This window comes from Peromyscus californicus, unplaced genomic scaffold (genome assembly GCF_007827085.1).
Source record: "Peromyscus californicus insignis strain IS unplaced genomic scaffold, ASM782708v3 Scaffold_3__1_contigs__length_106647218, whole genome shotgun sequence".
In the NCBI taxonomy this organism is placed as follows: Eukaryota; Metazoa; Chordata; class Mammalia; order Rodentia; family Cricetidae; genus Peromyscus; species Peromyscus californicus.
In genome coordinates, this window is record NW_026294551.1 from 45,328,263 (window position 1) to 45,349,324 (window position 21,062).

Here is a 21,062-nt window from a genome sequence, read left to right on the forward strand (position 1 = left end):
TCCGCCTGGCTCTGCCTCCCGAGCGCTGGGATTAAAGGCGTGCGCCAACACCACCCGGCTTATTTCCCTCTTTAAAATTAGATTTATTTATTTATTTATTTATTCATTTATTTATTCATTTATTTAGTGTGTGTGTGTGTGTGTGTGTGTGTGTGTGTGTGTGTGTGTGTGTGCAAATGCTCACATTCTATTCCGAGCTGCTTGTGTGGAGATCAAAGGACACTGCAGGACTCATTACTCCTTCCACTGTGTGAGTTCTGGGGATCTGGGGATCAAAATCAGATCATCTGTTCTGGTTGCAAGCTCCGCTGCTTTCTAAGCCATCTTACTGGCCTTCAGGAATCATTTCTTGTTCCTTATTATATTCCCAGCAGCTATCTCATTGATTGGCACATAGCTGGTGCTCCAAAAGTATTAGTTTAAGTAATGATTAAAAAGAAATGCTTTGCTGAGAAATGGATTACATTAATTTTTAAATAAAACTTTGATAGGGAAGTATATTAAATAGTTATAAGTACATGAAACTCATCTATTCATTTATCAGTAAACAAGACAAATAAGAATCTTTACTTTAGGGGGCTGGAAACATGGCTCAGCAGTTAAGAACACTGGCTGTAAACTCATTCCAGGGGATCTGACATCTTCATGCAGACAATGCGTCAATATACATAAAATAAAAATAAATTATTTTTTAAAAAATCTTGACTTTAGCTCAGTCTGGTGACAAAGGTCTGTAATCCCAGATTCTCAAGAGACCTCAATGGTAGGGTAAGTTCAAGACCTGCCTGGACTTCAGGTTGTTGCAGAGAAATTTGGTATCTATACACATACACACAAATATATTTTTCAGAGATAAGCAGAGAATTGATAAGTCAAAAAATGAAGTAAATTCAGATTATGACAAGTACTTTGAAAGAAAGAAATATAGCAATAGAAGAGGATCATTCAGCTGGGCGGTGGTGGTGCACACCTTTAATCCCAGCACTCGAGACGCAGAGCCAGGCTGATCTCTGTGAGTTTGAGGCCAGCCTGGGCTACTGAGTGAGTTCCAGGAAAGGCACAAAGCTACACAGAGAAACCCTGTCTCAAAAAACAAAAAGCACCATTGCCGATACAATGTTACTCAAAGTATTATTTAGCATTTCTTCTGCAGTATTCACATTTTGCCCTGGATAGTTCGCTCTGTCTTTTGTTATTTTGAAACATGTCTCTATATATGGCCCTGGCTGGCCTCTACCTCACTATATAGACCCAACTGGACTTGAACTCAAGATCCACCCGCCTCTGGGGATTAAAGGTGTGCATCAGCACTCTAGGCCTCTTTCTTTTTATCCCATTTAATTATTTTAGAGTGTGTGTATGTGTGTGCATGATTACAGGAGTCTGCCCACCATGTGGCCTTCAGGGATTGAACTCAGGCCATCAGGTTTGGTGGCCAGTACCTTTACCCACTGAGTCATCTTTCTAGCCTTGTGGGCAGTTCTTTCTTGCACAGGGATGCCCTGTTGAGTGTTTAGTAACATCCCTGGCTTCTGTCTGCCAGTAACCTACAATCCTTTTCATCATGACAAAAAAAAAAAAAAAAAAAAAAAAAAAAAAAAAAAACAAAAAAAAAAAAAAAAAAAAAAAACGGTTCTAGAATTACCAGAACTCTGGGAAGCAAAGTCATATTCTCTGCCGGGAACCACTGTGTTAGAGGATTGCCTCTTTGAGTGAGTCATATGAGCTGAAAAATGAAAGTCAGAATAAAAAATAAACCTCCAAAGGTTGAGGATGTAGTGGAGTTAGCTGAGTACTTGCCTAGCATGCGTGAACCCCTAGGTCTGGTCCTCAGCACTCCAGAAAGCTGAGTGTGATGGTGTGTGCATACCTCCACTAAGCGTGTGACAGGAAGGTGGAGCAAGGAGCACCAGGAGTCTTCAAGGTTTATTCACTGATTTCCTGTGGATGAGTGCTTCCCCTCTGTATATATGTGCGTCATGTGCATGCCTGGTGCCCAAGGAAGTTAGAAAGTGTCAGGTCCCCTGGAACTGGAGTTACATACACCTGGTTGTGAGCTGCCACTGGGGGCCGGGAACCAAACCCAAGTCCTCTGCAAGGGTAGCCAGTGTAGCAGGGCGGTGGTGGTGCACACCTTTAATCCCAGCACTCCAGAGGCAGAGGCAGGTGAATCTCTGTGAGTTCGAGGCCAGCCTGGGCTACCAAGTGAGTTCCAGGACAGCCAGGACTGTTATACAGAGAGACCTTGTCTCAAAAAATCAAAAAAAAAAAAAAAAGAGTAACCACCTCTACTGCCCCAGGATGGCCTTAAATTTAGAAGTTCAAGGTCATCTTGACTATACCTATGCCCCCCACCCGGAGTATAGGAGACACTGACTCAAAAATGAATAAACAAAGATACTACAAATTTTTCTAGTCCCAGGACCCAAGAGGCTAAAGTAGAGAAACACTTGAGCCTAGGAGCTCTAGACTCTCTTCTCAAAGAAAAATAAATAAATAAAAACCAGGAGGTGATGGCTGGAGAGGTGGCCCAGCGGTTAAGAGCACTGGCTGCCCTTCCAGAGGACCCGGGTTCAATTCCCAGCACCCACAAGGAGTTCACGACTGTCCCAACACCCTCACACGGACACACATGCAGGCAAAACACCAGTGCACACGAAATAAAAATAGATAAATCTTATTAAAAAGCAAACGAACAAGCATGGGGACCAATGAGATGCCTCAATGGGTAAGTGCACTTGCGACCCTCGGTTTGTAACCGAGCTCTCCCCCCAGAGCCCAAGCAGAAGTGGAAGGAAAGAACCAAGTTGTCTGTCCTCTGACCTCCACATGCACAGCCACACAGGCACCCGACAGTAATAATAGTAATATTATTAAAATTAAAAAACAACAAGGCAAGCAACAAACTAAGGAAGTGAACCCTAGCGGGAAAATACTCAAAAGAAAAACTCCGAAGGAAAAGTAGACTGTAGCATGAATAAACAGACCCCGAGGGCTGAAGGTAATGAGCTGGGAGGCTCATGGGACACTGAGTGACGGTGGAGGGAGGGAAGGGCTCAGTCAAGGGGTCTGAGGTTACAGGTGGAAGCTGAGATTTTGCTTTACATTTTTGAAGGTTACGCTGACTGCAGTGGGTTGGGAAGAAGTGTAAACAAGAGAGCGGATGAGGGCGTAGCTCAGTGATAAAACACGGAGTAGGCTGTGCGCACAGCCTGGACGCCAGCGCCAGCGCCACTCGTCCTACAGAGAAGCCTTTCCTCTGGAGCCACAGTCATCGAGACAGTGTAGCTCGAGAAGAGAGGCGAAGAGTAAGAATGTAGAGGGAAAGCTTGGCAGATGACAGGGATCAGCAACAAATCACCAGTATTCGATTGTCTTCTTCCCCTGACCTGATCGGCACGCTCTGCTAGTCCCCCACACCCCACGTTTCCATTCTCTCTTCCGGGCATCAGTCCAGGTACGAGGAACTCTAGTTTGAACTCCTTCAATGGCTTCATAATTTGTCTCTCTTCCTCTGCTTTGCCTCCCCACTGTCAATGGCAGCATCACTACAATCATATTTTTTTTAAAAAACCCACAAATCCAATCATGCTAGTCCTTAGGTAAAAGTCATTTCCTTATTTTCTCCTGGAAACCCTGAATTACCGGTCCCCTGCTTATTTCTCTAACCTCTTATCATCCCACGCCCTTCCTCTCCAGTGGACTTCTGTTGTTGCTTTGGGAAAGTGATCTCAAGAAGCCTCTTCCTGAATTCCCAGGCCCAGAGTCCTGGTTAGAGGCAGAATTGTAAGAAACGGCAAGTACCACGTACTTCTTCAGCTTCCCTTAAAGCAAGGAGTGGGCACAGTGTCTAGGCACAGCAGCAGATGTGTGTGTTTGTGCACCTGTTTCAGAGTGGGTCGCGCCGTGCAGCTTGGACTATCCTGGAGCTCACTGTGTAGCCAAGGCTGGCCTCAAATTCACAATGATCTTCCTGCTTCGGCTTTTTACGTGCTCTGATTATGGGTGCACAATCACACGTGGCTTTTTGCTGTTTTTTTTGTTTGTTTGTTTTTTTGGGGGGGGCTTTTTTGTTTATTTTTTTCACTGGGAGCTAGCAATTCAAGGGAGAGAAATTTGGTGGAATAGACGTCTGCAGGAAGAAGGAATTCTTGGGTGACAGAGGTAGCAATGAAAAACTGGTGTCTGTTGTCTGTTCCAATGGCATTGGCAGTTTAACACCCCCCCCCCCACCCACACACACACATATCTGTACTTAGCAATGGCAGTGGATAGTTAGATATGGGTCATTGTCCTGGAGCACCTAACTGTGAACCTCATTCCCCAATCCTACAGGTGATTAATCTGAGTTCCCCAGTGACCTTTCCTTGTCGATGAAAGATCTCTGACCACTATATCCTGTTTCCTCTACCTGCCAAATCCTTTCTGGTCAATGGAAGTAAAGGACTTTGTTCTGCTTTATTTTACACCCCCAACACTTCAAACAGTATCTGCCAAGTAGCAAATATTTGTAAATGTTACTTCAGCTGAATAGACTGCAGTCATAGGTCAGCACACACAATTTTATTTAGCCCTCATCCTCCTCTTAATTTTCCTTTTTCTTTTGAGACAGGGTTTCTCTGCATAGTCCTGGCTGTCCTGGAACTCACTCTGTAGACCAGGCTGGCCTTGAACTCAGAGAACCTCCTGCCTCCGCTTCCTGGGTGCTGGGATTAAAGGCTGTGTGCTGGAATCAGTGTTGCTGAGATGTGGCTTGCTTGCTAGCATTGAGACCAACCAGCCAGTGTATAAAGTATACACTTTGTACACTGAGTGACATGCTAAGAAATTTGCATGCATCATCTCATTTTAGCATCACACTTCTCTGAAAAATAGCTGTTACTGTCTAACATCCTTGCTTAAAAGCCTGTTTTCACTGTCACAGTATAATGCATCTTCACACACGGACTTTCTCCCTCTTCTGTTACAATTTTCTTTTTAATTGCATTTTATCTATATGGGGTTTTTTGCCTTCATGTATATCTGTGAACTATTTGTGTGCCTGGTGCCCTTGGAAGTCAGAACAGGTCAAGGGATCCTCTGGAAATGGAACTACAGATGGTTGAGAGCCACCTTGTGGGTGCCAGGAATTGAATCTGGGTCTTCTGGAAGGGCAGATGTTCTCAGCCGCTGAGCTATCTCTCCAGGCCTCATATTTTCTTAGGATTAAATTAAAAAAAAATACAAATGCTTTATTTAATAGTCAGAAGTCGTCATGGACCAAGTGGTGGATATCCAGGACTTGGCAGCAAGGTCAGCACAACCTCTGAGCTCTCTTTCTGACTCGGGTAGGGTGAGTACATCACCTTCTCCAATGGCACCTTTGACGTTTCTAATGATAGAGCAGCTGGTATCATCCCTAAGTTCCTTGCACACCTGCACGCATGCACTGTCCCTGCGGACTGGTCCTGCACAGCACTCTGATTACCGTAGCCAGCTTGATGGGCTGCACGTGACTCATGTCCATGATGGCAGCGATCTGGCAGAGAAGATAGGATTAATTTTTAGAAGTGGGACATAAAGATTTTGGAGTCATTAATAAATTTTTTATTCTTTTTTTGTTTGTTCGTTTGTGTTTTTTTTGAGACAGGGTTTCTTTGTGTAGCCCTGTAGTAGTAGTAGTAGCCCTTTGTATAGTTCCTTTGTCTTGAAACTATCTCTGCAGACCAGTCTGGCCTCAAACTCACAGAGATCTGCCTGCCTCATGACCACTAAGTATGTGCTGCACCTCTGAACTACATGCCTAGTCTTGCCTTATTTTACCTGAAATAATTCATTCATTGGAGAATATTTTTTTTCTTCTTGCAAAGAAGGCTGGGCGGTGGTGGTGCATGCCTTTAATCCCAGCACTCGGGAGGCAGAGCCAGGTAGATCTCTGTGAGTTCGAGGCCAGCCTGGTCTACATAGTGAGATCCAGGACAGGCATCAAAACTACACAGAGAAACCCTGTCTCAAAAAAAAAAAAATTAGAAAAATAGCCAAGCAGTGGTGGCACACGCCTTTAATCCCAACACTCCAGAGGCAGAGGCAGGTGGATTTCTGTGAATTTGAGGCTAGCCTGGTCTACAGAGCGAGATCCAGGTCAGGCTCCAAAGCTAAACAGAAGACAAACAAAAACAAAACAAAACAAAAAAGTCACAAAAATAAATAGCAAGACAAAATATATTGGAAAGGTAAGGGAAAGGGAGTGTAAGGGTGGGAAAGAGAGAGGAATGCGTGTGTCTCACAAACTATTCTGTGAAGTTCCAGATTCACTAAGGAAGGAAGAAGAAAACTTTGCCAGCTCCTTGGCAACCAATAAAATGAGAAGAAAGCGATCAATTGTAACAAGATGTAGTGTTCAAAGCAAGAACAGTCTGGTGACTCGAGGAAAATCATCACCCTTCCTGAGGATAAAACTTGCAACTTCCTGTCCTTTCCCTCAAAGAGCAAAGCTTAGGAACAATGCCACCTTTGACAATATATCCTCTATGATACACTAGGATAGAAATTTAAAGGACTACTTCTTCCTGTGCCCACAATAAACCTCGAAAATTCTATAGCCAAATGCAGTTCAATAAAGACAGCATGTTACTGTTATGCTTTTATGAGGACAGCTCTCCCCTGGTTTTACCTGTTCCGTGGGAATTTTGTATTTAAAGAGCTGGAGTAAAGTGGAGGAGAGAGCCAGGCAGTGGTGGCGCACGCCTTTAATCCCAGCACTTGGGAGGCAGAGCCAGGCGGATCTTTGTAAGTTCGAGGCCAGCCTGGTCTACAGAGCGAGATCCAGGAAAGGCGCAAAGCTACACGGAGAGACCCTGTCTCGAAAAACCAAAAAAAAAAAAAAAAGTGGAGGAGAGAGCTGCATGTTGTGGTGCTAGCATGTGGGAAATATGGCAGGAGGATTGCTGGCTGGGCAGTGGGTGGAGAGTTTTTAACCCCAACCCTGGGGGGAAGGAGGAAGCAGAGGTCAGGGACTCCCTCCAGTTCACTGGCCAGCCAGCCAGTCTAGCCAATCTCCAGTGGCAAGACCCTGTCTTTGAAGATAAGGTAGAGAGTGAAAACACCAATGTCTATCTCTGGCCTCTCACCATACACATACAACACACACACAACACACACACACACACACACACACACACACACAACACACACACACACACACACAGACACACCACACACACACCTTTAATGACCTCTCACTACACACATACAACACATACACACACACACACACACACACACACACACACACACACACACACACCTTAATGCAGAAGGATAGAATTCTGAACATTCCAGAAACTGAATGGAGGCCAGGATGGCTGGAACATAATAGGCTATAGCAACATAAAAAGCGAGTGAATGGCCTAGTGGTGCACACCCTTAATCCCAGCACTCAGGAGGCAGAGGCAGGCAGAATTGTGAGTTTGAGGTTAGCCTGGTCTACATAGTGAGTTCCAGGACAGCCAGAGCTTCACAGGGAAACCCTGCCAGGAAAAAAAAAAGAAAAAGAAAAAGAAAAAGAAAAAGAAAAAGTGCATGGACACGCAGGTAGAGGCCACAGCACTCAGCATCTCTTCTAGGTTGGGAAAGGAATTTGAACTGCATTCTTAGAATCATTCTTAGAAGAACGGAAAGATGTTGAGCTGGGGGATGTAGTATGGCGGTGGGACAGTTGCCTACTGTCTTAGTTAGGATTTCTATTGCTGTGATGAAACACCATGACCAGAAAGCAAGTTCGAGAGGGTTTATTTGGCTTGCACTTCCATATCGCTGTTTATCATTGGAGGAAGTCAGGACAGGAACTCAAACAGGGCAGGATTTGGGAGGCAGGAGGGGAGCTGCTTACTGGCTTGCTCCTCATGGTTTGCTCAGCCTGCTTTCTTATAGAACCCAGAACCACCAGCCCAGGAATGGCATCACCCACCATGGGCTGGACCTTCCCCATCAATCACTACTTAAGAAAATACTTTACAGCCGTATCTTATGGAGGTATTTTCTCATTTGAGATTCTCACCTCTCAGATAACTCTAACTTGTGTCAAGTTCACATAAGACTAGCCAGCACACCTACCATGTATGAAACTCTGTATGGGTTCTCACCACCAGGGAGAGAGGAGGAAGAGGAGGGAAGAACTGGGTGTAGATTACTTCTTTGTGTAGTACTAGGGGTAAACACAGGGTCTTGGGAATGCTAGGTAAGCACTCTAAGCACTCTTCGACCCATTACTACTTTTAATTAAAAAATCATTTATTTACTTATTTAGTGTCTGTCTGCATGAATGTCTGTGCACATGTGTCCCCGGTGCCCTTGGAAGCCAGATGATGGTGTTGAATCTCTGTGGACTAGGATTACAGGTAGTTGTGAGTCACCAAGTGGATGCTAGGAATCTAATCCAGTCCTCTGGAAGAGCAGACAGGGCTCTTAACCGCTGAGCCATCTCTCCAGCCCCAACTTTTAATTTAACAAAAAGATATCTGGGGGCTGGAGAGATGGCTCAGAGGTTAAGAGCACTGGCTGTTCTTCCAGAGGTCCTGAGTTCAATTCCCAGCAACCACATGGTGGCTCACAACCATCTGTAATGAAATCTGGCGCCCTCTTCTGGCCTGAAGGGATATATGCAAGCAGAATACTGTATACATAATAAATAAATAAAAATAAAAAAAAAAAGATATCTGGGGCTGGAGCAATGGCCTGCTGGTTAAGGGCACCTGCTTTTCCATAGGACCAGAGTTTGATGCCAGCACCCACATCAGGCAGCTCACAAGCCCCTGTAACTCCAGTTCCTCTGGCCTCTGCAGGAACCTGTACTCATGTGTGTGTGCATGCATGCAAATACAGACACATACACACACAATTAAAATAACAAATAATACACCTATTTATATGGAGGGATAATGTGTGTTCCACAGCTTGCATGTGAATGTCAGACAATGTAGGTCTTGGGAATCAAACTTAGGTTGTCACATTTGGCAGTGAATGCTTTTACCAGCCAAGCCATCTTGTCAGCAGTCATGATTACTTTTTATTTTTATTTATTTATTTAATGTATACAGCATGTATGACTGCAGACCAAAAGAGGGCACCAGATCTCATTACAGGTGGTTGTGAGCCATCATGTGCTGGGAATTGAACTCAGGACCTCTGGAAGAGCAGTCAGTGCTCTTAACCTCTGAGCTATCTCTCCAGTCCCATGACTACTTTTAAACAAAAGAATAACTTGACTGAATTGTGGTTTGTTATGGGGGGGGGGGGCTCTCACTATTTCACTCAGGTTGGTTGTCTACCTCAACTTGCCACGTAGGTGGGACCACAGGTTTATGCCCAACCCTGGATTTTTTTTTTTTTGTTTTTTTTTTTTTTTTTCAAGACAAGGTTTCTCTGTGTAGCTTTGCGCCTTTCCTGGAACTCACTCTGTAGCCCAGGCTGGCCTTGAACTCACAGAGATCCGCCTGGCTCTGCCTCCCAAGGGCTGGGATTAAAGGTGTGCGCCACCACTACCCAGCATAAGAAAAATCTTAAAAATACAATTAACCTAATAGAAAGCTAGTAACCAAAGAGAATGTGTTAAACTATGGAAGATATTAAACTGGTTGCATTAACTAGAATGAGAGAATATCCACTAAGGAAAGATGCTCAGTGTCTGTCTCCTAATATCTGAAGAGGTTTTGGAGAACAGATAGGCAGCTTCCTAAGCAGCATTTCGGAGCATCCCTAGCTGTCCTGGAACTCGCTGTGTAGACCAGGCTGGCTTTGACCTCATGGAGATCCTCCTGTCTCTGCCTCCTGAGTTCTGGGATGAAGGCTTGAAACACTATGCCCAGGTTTTAATGCAATAGGATATTGATTAAAACTTCATTCTGTCATCAGAGAATTGTCCCTTGTACATTATGTACATTATCCTAAGTAGGATCCCTATTAAAAAAAAATCAGCCGGGCAGTGGTGGCGCACGCCTTTAATCCCAGCACTCGGGAGGCAGAGCCAGGCGGATCTCTGTGAGTTCGAGGCCAGCCTGGGCTACCAAGTGAGTTCCAGGACAGGCGCAAAGCTACACAGAGAAACCCTGTCTCGAAAAAAAAAAAAATCAAACTGACTGGAGAGATGGCTCAGAGGTTAAGAGCACTGAGCGCTCTTCCAGAGGATCTGGATTCAATTCCCAGCACCCACATGGCAGCTCACAACTGTCTGTAACTCCAGTTCTAGGGGACCCGACACCCATGCCAAAACACCAATTCACACAAAATAAAAATGAATAAATTAAAAAAATCAAACTATAATTTGGAGCTAGAGAGATGGTTAAGTTAGGTCAACAGTTAAGAACATATACTACTCTCACAGAAGGCCCACATTCTGTTCCCAACACCTACATGTAACTCTAACTCCAGATCTGACAGCCTTTTCTGGACTCCATGGGCACCTGCACTCATGTACATATACCTACACATACACACAAACACACACAAATAAAAATAAATCTTAAAAAAACCCGTAATTGCTGGGTGGCAGTGGTGCACCTCTTTAAACCCAACACTGGGGAGACAGAGGCAGGTGGATCTCTGTGAGTTCAAGGCCAACATGGTCTACAAAGAGAGTTCCAGGATAGCCAAGACTGTTACACAGAGAAACCACCTCCCCGCCCCACTAAAAAACAAAACAAAACAAAACAAAAACAAAAACAAAAAACCCAAAACCCATACTTAAACTAAGTGTGGTGTGGCACACACCTGTAATTTCAGCACTTGGAAGGCAAAGTTAGAAGAATCAGAAGATCAAAGCTAGTTTGGCTATATAGAGACCAGCCTGGGATATACAAGATGCGGTCTCAAAAAGAAAAATGAAGGGGCTGGAGAGATGGCTCAGTGGTTAAGAGCACTGGCTGCTCTTCCAGAGGTCCTGAGTTCAATTCCCAGCACCCACATGGTGGCTCACAACCATCTATAGTGGGATCTGATGCCCTCTTCAGGCATAAAGGTGTACATGCAGATAGAGCACTCATATACATAAAATAAATAAATAAATCTTTAAAAAAAAAGAAAGAAAAATTAAACAAAACAAGTATTTATGTGCACAGGCTATCCCATTCCACAAGCACTGTGCATCTAATATATTTGGACTTAGAATTCTAACAAAAAAGTCTAAATACTCCACAGTAGATGAATTATCCCTCCTCTTTTCTGTAATCAAGACATATAAACTATTAAGATTAAAGATATGAGTTTGGTTTGATAATATACTCCTGAAATCCTACACTACTGAGGTAAAGGCAGGAGAAACCGGCGTTCAAGGTCTTTAGCCACAAGTAGCAAGTTTGAGGCTAGCCTGGGCTATGTGAGACTTTGCCTCAAAAATGTACAAAATGGGGATGGGACATCAGTGGGATGGCTCGGTGGGTAAAGGCACTTGCTGTCATATCTAGCAACCTGAGTTAGATCCCAGGGACCTACCCCATGGTGGAAGGAGACACTTGACTCCTGAAAGATGTCTTCTGACCTTCATATACATGCTGTGTCTTGTGCACACACACTAAATAATTATATATGTAATTTTTGTTTTGTTTTGTTTTTCGAGACAGGGTTTCTTTGTGTAGCCCTAACTTTCCTGGAACTTACTATGTAGACCAGGCTGGCCTCAAACTCAGAGATCCACTTGCCTCTGCCTCCTGAGTGCTATACCACCTGGCTATATGTAAAATTTTTAAGTGTTAAGAAAAATGATAACAGGCAGTAATATTAGATTTGTTTAGTTTTGTTGTTGCTTGTTTGTATGTTTTGACTGTTTTATTTTGAAACAGGATATTACTAGCTGTTGTGTAGCCCAGGCTGTCCTGGAGCTCAATATGTTGGTGGGGCCGTCCTGGAGTTACAGGTATGTACCACAATGTCCCACCAGACCTAGTGTTGATCTTGCACACCTCCTTCCCAGTGGCCTTGGGCAAAACATTCAACCTCTCTAGTTTTACCATCAGTGCTGAGCAGATAACCCGGGAACCTACTTCAAAGATTTGTTGTGAAAATTAAGTGAAAAGATTAAGTTGTCTAGCTCACTGACTTGGCACTCCAGCATACTCATCACAGGAGCACGTAACAGAAATGACACAAGAGGACTGGAAAGATGGCTCAGTTGTGGAGAACACTTGTTCTTGCGGAGGACCTGGCTCAGTTTCCCAGCACCCACGTGGCAGCTCACAGCTGTTTACAACTCCAGTCCCTGAGCACCAGGCACAGCCACACATACAAAGAAAACAATCATACACAAAAAAAGACAAGAAAGAACATAGCAGTTACTTTATATCAGTGACTCTGCTAAGTACTGTTAAATCCCACTGTTTAATCCTTCCTTCTGTGGTGGTTTGAATGAGAATGGCCCCCATAAGCTCCTATGTTTGAATGCTTGCTCCCCAGTTGATAGAACTGTTTGGTAAGGATTAGGAAGTGTGGCCTTAGCTGGGGTGGTGGTGGCACATGCCTTTAATCCCAGCACTGGGGAGGCAGAGGATCTCTGCCAGGTCAAGGTCAGCCTGGTCTACAGAGTAAGTTCCAGGATAGCCAGGGTTACACAGAGAAACCCTGTCTCGAAAAAATAAAAAAGTAAAAAAATAAAAAGGAGGGCTGGAGAGATGGCTCAGTGGTTAAGAGCACCGACTGCTCTTCCAGAGGTCCTGAGTTCAATTCCCAGCAACCACATGGTGGCTCACAACCACTTGTAATGAGATCTGGTGCCCTCTTCTGGCCTGCAGGGACACATGCAGGCAGAATACTGTATACATAATAAATAAATAAATAAATAAATCTTTAAAAAATAAAAAATAAAAGCCAGGTGGTGGTGGCGCACGCCTTTAATCCCAGCTCTCGGGAGGCAGAGCCAGGCGGATCTCTGTGAGTTCCAGGCCAGCCTGGGCTACCAAGTGAGTTCCAGGAAAGGCGCAAAACTACACAGAGAAACCCTGTCTCAAAAAACCAAAAAAAAAAAAAAAAAAATAAATAAATAAATAAATAAATAAATAAATAAATAAATAAATAAAATAAAAAATAAAAAGGAAGTGTGGCCTTATTGGAGGAGGTGGAAGTGTGTCACGGGCGTGGGCTTTGAAATTTCAAAATCCCAGACCATCTCTCTCTCTCTCTCTCTCTCTCTCTGCCTCATGGTGTTGTCTCAACATGTAAGCTCTCAGCTACTGCTCCAGTACCATGCCTATATCCTGCCATGTTCCTCGACATAATGACCATAGTGGACTCATTTTCTGAAACTGTAAATGCTTTCTTTTATAAATTGCTTTGGTCACGGTATCTCTTCACAGCAATAGAAAAGTAGCCAAGACACCTTCATTTCTGAGACAGGGTCTCATGTAGGTCAGGCTGCCCTTGACTCCCAATCCTCTTGCCTTGGTCTCCCTAGTGCTGGGACTACAGGTTTGTGCCACCATATTCAAAAAGATAGATACAGATACTATACTTTACTCTCATTTTACTTTCAAGATGTACTGAAGGCAGGTGTGCTGGCACACACCTTTAGCCCCAGCACCCAGGAGGCAGAGGGAGGCAGATATCTGAGTTGGAGTCCAGCTTGTGCTATGGTGAGAGAGTTCCAGGACACCCAGGATTACACAGAGAAACCTTTTCTAAAAGCAAAAACAAAGCCAGTTGGTAGTTTTATGCCTTTAATCCTAGCACTTAGGCAGAGGCAGGCAGATCTCTGAGTTCCAGGCCACAGAGCAAGTTGTTTTTGTTGTTGTTGTTGTTTTTGGTTTTTTTTTTGTTTGTTTTTTGAGACAGGGTTTCTCTGTGTCGTTTTGGTGCCTGTCCTGGATCTCACTCTGTAAACCAGGCTGGCCTTGAACTCACAGAGATCTGCCTGGCTCTGCCTCCCCAAGTGCTGGGATTAAGGGCATGCACCACCACCACCCAGCTACAGAGCAAGTTCTAGGACAGCCAAAGCTATGTAAGAAACCTTGTCTTGAACACCACCCCCTCAAAAAAAAGATGCACTGAGATTTAACAACTTTCAAAAAATCGGAGAGCTATACAAATACCCAGTCTGTATAATTGCCTTCAGGTGTGCACAGGTAATTTGAACAAGCAGAAATACAAATACAAAAACATATTTGCATGCCCACTGTTGCCCGTCTGAGAGTCTTAGGACTTCTATGTATGATTCATAGTCCTGGAATAGCACCCTGGCATTAGTGGACCTGGATTGAACCCAGGGCCTCAACGAATGCTAGGTAAGCACTCTACCATCGAGTTACACCTTCAGCCCCGATGGGGTGGCTGCCTTATTGCAAAGGGTAGTAAAACGCATTGCAGAGAATATCCTGGTCCACCATTGAAGAAAACCATGGGGGATGGAACTCTGGCTGTGCCTTTCCCTAGGGCCATGATGAAATCCTTTAGCTAAGGTCTTGGGTCTTTGTTTCCTCGTCTGTGACACAGAGGAACTAACTCAGCTCTAATCCCATCAGCTCTGAACTAAGCAGCTTTTAGGCCTACCACCCAGTACAGACAGTTCTAGACAAACACTCTCACACCCATGGCAACGGCCAGTCTGCCCTCTGCAACACTGGTATGCAGCTCTACTCCAGCAGGCAGGATTATTTCCATCACAAATTCCTGGGTGAACAGAGGGCTTGGATGGGGGGGAAGGGATCTACTAGAAACCTTAAATCCTCTGGCTTTAGAGAGAACTTCTGGTATAAACTTACTCTAGGTGGTGTGTATGTGCTGGATTAGAAAACCCACATCAGTGTTTAGTCACAGAATCTCCCTTTTAGGGGCAGAAGAGGTAAGATAAAATTTTAGTCTTGGCTACAATTTAAAGGGCCACTTTGTAACCAAGTACTGAGTCAAGGAGTGAGTTCTTCTTAACTGATGGGGACGCCAAAGGAACATTGCCACTGAGTGTTTAAATCAATTGGGGTTTTGAGAAAAGATCCTAATGTTTATTTCCAGCCAACATAGATTCCTTTTTAAAATTTGTTCTATTTATTATTAGCATGCTTGTTGCACAAACCTGTACCTCAGATTTGCAGGTGGAGGTGAGAGGACAACTTGGAGGAGTCGGTTCTCTCCTTCCACTGTGGGTTCCAGGGATCCGACTCAGGCTGTCAAGCTTGCATGGCAAGTACTTTTACACCTGAGCCATCTTGCCAGCTCTGACACACATAGATTAATTCTACTCCTACCATAGTGGGCATTATCAGAGCTCTGTCTTAAAAACACGGGGACTTTGGGGCAAGGGACTGAGGGTGAAGATATGGAGGGGGATGGAATTCTTTTCAAATAAAAAAGATGCTGCTGTAAACCTGCCCTTCTCAAAGCTGCTGTGAGCCTGTTGCTCGTAACTAAGAAATGGTAATACCAATAATGATGAATACATGGGGGCTGGGGAGACTTGCGAGTTTGAGGGTTTTTAAAAAGATTTTTATTTTGTGAGTGTTTTACATATGTGTGCATACCATGTGTGTGCCTGTTGTCTTTGGAGGCCAGAAGAGAGAATCCAAATCCTCTGCAACTAGAGTAACAGCCGGTTGTGAGTGACCATGTGGGTATTGGGAACGAAGCCCGGGTCCTCTGCAAAAGCAGAAAATGTTCTTAACCCCTGAGTCATCTACCCAGACCCTGCTCTTGGTTTTTCTTTCTGCACATTCATTCTTTAGATTTGAGCCAAGGGGAGCACTATCCTTTTACAACTCAGACTTAGAGGAAGTAGATGCCAGCCACTAAAACACCAAGTTTAAAGAACTTTCCAGGATGAAATGGTTCCAAGAGAAAGCTGCACTTCACTAAATTACCACCTGGAGGCAGCAGAGTTAAGCTTTGCTGACTGCTTATGGCTGCCGGCTGAGAGATCTGCACAGCCCTGGAATAGAAAAGCATCTAAAACTGTGCAGGTGGGGGTAGGGTAGGGTGGGTGGGATGGAGTTGGGGGAGCTGGGGGTAAGAAACCAGCTGGTGAGTGTGTGTTCAGGAGCTGTGAGAGAACCTGGAACGAATGTGTGGTCTCTGCTGAAAACCAGCTGAGAGAATCTTCCTGAAAGAAACAGGAATTACTGACATTCAGAGCCCATCAGTTGGTGTTCAGCTGGGTGAGGTGGCTCATGCCTGCTATTCCAGCACCCAGGAGGTAGACAGGCAGGAGGATCAGGAGCTGAGGGTTAGCCTTGGCTACATATCGAGTTTGAGGCCAGCTTTGTCTAAATGAGACACTGTCTTAAAAAGGAACGGGGTTGGGGAGATGGTTCAGATGGCACTTCCCTCCAAGTCTGATCCCCAGGACCACACGGTGGAAAGAGAACCAACTCCTACAAATTGTTCTCTCTCTCTCTCACACACACACTCTCTCTCTCACCAAATAAATAAATGTAAAAATATATACAAATACTGATGGATTACAAGTTGAGAGTGGGGCCTGGAAAGATGGCTCAGCTGTTAAGGCACTGACTGTTTTCCTAAAGGACCCAGGTTCAAATCCCAGCACCCACATGGCAGCTAACAACTGTCTGTAACTCCAAGATCTGACACTCTCACACAGACTTACCTTCAGATAAAACAATGCACATAAAATAAAAGTAAATAGCCGGGCTGTGGTGGTGCACGCCTTTAATCCCAGCACTCGGGAGGCAGAGGCAGGAGGATCTCTGTGAGTTCGAGGCCAGCCTGGGCTACAGAGCGAGTTCTGGGACAGGCTCCAAAGCTACACAGAGAAACCCTATCTCGAAAAACCAACCAACCAAACAAACAAATAAATAAATAAAAGTAAATAAATGAAAAAAAACAAGTTGAGAGTGAGCAAAGCAGATCTCTCCCTCCCTTTCTCTCTCTCTCTATATATAAGATATAACTATATTAGATGTGCATATTTATGTTTCATCTGTTTGCATGTGCACCACATGAATGCCTGGTCCCTGTGGAGATCAGAAGAAGGCATCCAATCCTCTATAACTAGAATTACAGGTGACTGTGACCCACCAGTTAGGTGCTGGGAACTGCTCAGCATCTCTCCAGGCCCTTCACCTGAAGATTTAAAACCAAAGCGGCAAACCAAACGCTTACAAACTGGTGCGCAAGCTGTCTTCCTTCTCACCACTAGAGGGCAGACTATGAGAAGAAGACTGGAGCATCGTCATCCTCCCAAACAGGCTAATTAGCCCTGGAGGAATTCTGAGTGCTAAAGAGGAGTAAGTCCTGAATTTGCTAACAAATATTTATGTCCAAGACATTTCTGGCTCACACATTTCCAGTAGCTTCCTAAAGGCTCCAGGGTAAAGCCTGGATGGCATACAAGACTCTCCCCAAACTGTCCTCGGTCTTCCCTCCTGGTTTTATCCTTTTACCCTCTGCTCCAGAAGTAGTATGGTGGGAAAAGCCTGCCTGTTCGGGCCAGCCAATCAGAAGCCAGTGAATCATCCCACTCTACCACACTGTATTTATCACTAATTCCTCTCCAGTCTACACGCCTTAGTAAGCTCTCCTGAGAGGAAGGGCCATAGGCCATCTTACTCACTGTCATTCCTTAGGGCACAGCACTTTTCCTGGAAGCTGTGAAATATTTATTGGTGCAAATAATAGGTGAATCCATGTGTGACGCTGCTGCAAGCATCATCCCAGCTGTTGAGGAAACTGAGGCAGGAAATTCACAAGCACAGGCCAGCCTGGGAAACGTAGGCCACATAGCAAGACCCTGAATACTAACAGCGGTACTAACATGTGACTGATGACATCCACATCAAACTTATCATCCTGTCTCCACTTACTTCCCTCCAGTGCTTGCTCTGAGCTAGTATCTCAAGCGGTCCTTACGTGCTCTTTGGGTTCCTGGAGTGTATTTTACATTCTGCAGCAAGAGTAATTTTTCTAAAATACAAATTTGCTTTCAAATTCTTCTTTTTTTTAATTAATTTTTAAAACTTCATTTATGCCAGGCGGTGGTGGCGCATGCCTTTTTCTTTTCTTTTCTTTTTTTTTTTTTTTTGGTTTTTCGAGACAGGGTTTCTCTGTGTAGTTTTGCACCTTTCCTAGAACTCGCTTTTTAGCCCAGGCTGGCCTCAAACTCACGGAGATCCGCCTGGCTCTGCCTCCCGAGTGCTGGGAAAAAAGGCGTGCGCCTTGGCGCACACCTTTAATCTCTGTGAGTTCGGAGCAGCCTGGTCTACAAAGTGAGAGCCAGGAGAGGCACCAAAACTACATGGAGAAACCCCGTCTCAAAAAACCAAAAAACCCAACTTCATTTATTCATGTGTATATCTGTGTGTGCAGGTCGAAGGACAATTTGCAGGAGTCAGTCGGTTCTCTTTCTTCCGTGTGGGTCCCGAGGATCCAGCTCAGGTTGTCAGGCTGGGCAGCGGGCGAACCATTGTGCCAGCACTTCCATCACTTTTAGAGCAAATATCCTGCTAGTCTTAAAAACGTTCTCGCCGGGCGGTGGTGGCGCACGCCTTTAATCCCAGCACTCGGGAGGCAGAGCCAGGCGGATCTCTGTGAGTTCGAGGCCAGCCTGGGCTACCAAGTGAGTTCCAGGAAAGGCGTAAAGCTACACAGAGAAACCCTGTCTCGAAAAACCAAAAAAAAAAAAAAAAAAAACGTTCTCATCCAGGCATGGTGGCGCATGCCTCTAATCCCCACACTCAGGAGGCAGAGGCAGGCAGATCTCTGTGAGTTCAAGGCCAGCCTGGTCTACAGAGTGAGTTCCAGGACAGCCAGGACTACATAGAGAAACCCTGTCTCAAAAAAAAAAAAAAAAAAGGTTTTAGATTTATTTATGTGTATGAACCCAGAGCCTCTGTCTGTACTAGGCTGATCTCTGCGAGTTTGAGGCTATCCTGGTCTACAGAGTGAGTTCCAGGACAGAGCTACATAGTGAGACCCTGTCTAGAAAAAAAAACAACAAAGAAAATAAAAAAAGGTGACTAAATCCCAGGCTGGAGAAATAGCTCAGTGGTAGAGTGCTTGCTAGCATGCATAATGTCTTGGGTTCAATTCCCAGTACCACCTACAAAAAATAAATAAATAAATCTCCTGTCTCAGTCCTGGATATATATATATATATATATATATATATATATATATATATATATATATATAGAGAGAGAGAGAGAGAGAGAGAGAGACCAGTGAAAGGAAAGATACCAAATCTCATGGAGTTAAAAATGTGAATAGCTCCTCCTGGTAACAGAAATCTGGAATCTTAGCATTTGGAAGGCTGAAGCATAAAGATTTCAAGTTCCCTGCAAGCCTGGGCTACATAATATGACTCTTTAAAATAGTGGTTCTCTTCTGTAAAAAATATATATATATAATATATATAATATATATAATATATATAATATATAATAGTGGTTCTCAACTTGGGGGTCTCGACCCCTTTAAAGTTACATATCAGATATCCTGTGTAGCAGATATTTACATTACGATTCATAACAGTAGGAAAATCAGTTATGAAGTAGCAACGAAAATAATTTTATGGTTGGGGTCACCACAACATGATGAATTTATTAAAGGGTCACAGCATTAGGAAGGTTGAGAACCACTGTTTTAAAACAACAACAACAAAACTGAACAAAAATTATATCTACTTCATAGAATTAAGAGGATTAAATGAAGGCTGAGTGGTGGTGATACATGCCGTACATGCCTTTAATCCCAGCACTTGAGTTCAAGACCAGCCTGAGCTACAGAGTGAGTTCCAGGACAGCCAGGGCTACACAGAGAAATCTAGTCTCAAAAAACCAAAAAAAAAAAAAAAATGTATACAATGAACAATGATTACTGGGCTTGGTTTCGTGATGGCTACAATTACTAGGCCTTGACAGTCAAGAACCTGACTATTGACTTACAACATACTTGGCATAGAAAGAGCAGGCTCAGATTCTCTCTCTCAGCGCCCTCTCCCATTTCCTCTAATTTTATTTATTTATTTATTTATTTATTTATTTATTTATTTATTTATTTAGTGTGTGTGTGTGTGTGTGTGTGTGTGTGCAAGGTGGGTATGTGGAGGTCAGATCAGGCCTTTAAGCTGGCATTTCCTGTCAGCAAGTACTTTACCTGCTGAGCCATCCTGCTGCTCCTCCCACCCCACCCCACCCCCACCCCATCTCTGTGTGTTACATACAGCTTTCCTGTTGCCCAGACTGGCCTCAGACTCACTGTGTAAACAAAACTGGCCTTGAACTCCTGTCCTTCCTCTACCTCCCAAGCACTGGGATTACAGGCATACGCCACCACACCTGGGGTTTGCTGTTTTGAGACAGTGTCACCATGCACCTCTTTGGCAAGCCTTAAACTCACTCTGTAGACCAGGCTGGCCTCAGATTCAGAGAGATCTGTCAGTGTCTGCCTCCCGAGTGCCGGGATAAAGGTGTGCACCCCAACGGGCCGTCACCTAGCTTTTTTGTTTGTTTTGTTTCTTAAGGCTGGATCTCACTGTAGCTCAGGCTGGCCTGGAACCCTGTCTTAGTTAGGGTTCCTGTTGCGGTGATAAAACACCATAACCAGAAGCAACTTGGGGAGGAAAGGTTCTGTTGGGCTTATGCTTCCGTGTCATGGTCCACCATTGAAGAAAATCAAGGCAGGGACCCGGAGGAATGCGTCGTACTGGCTTGCTTCTCATAGCTTGCTCAGCCTGCCTTCCTATACTCCCTCAGGTACCACCCACCATGGGCTGGACCCTCTCACAATCAGGAAATGCACCACAGGCTTGCTCATGGGCCAGCCTGGTGGGACAGGCGAGACTCTCTCTTCTGAAAGGACTGTGTCAAACTGACATGAAAACTAGCCAGCACAGACACCCTGTATGATAACAGGCTGGCCTTAAACGTGCAATCCTCCTGCCTCAGCCTCCCGGGACTGGGATTACAGGCAGGAGCCACCATGCCCCAGGCATATTATCTTTTGCTCTCTAATATCTGAATTGAAAGAGAAGAGGGATGGGATACAGCTCAGCAGGAAAGTGTGTGCTCAGCACTCAGAGCACCTAGGTCCCATCCCCAGCGCTGCCCAAAGAAAGAACGCATGACAGCCTGCGAGCAAGAAAGACAATGTGAAGA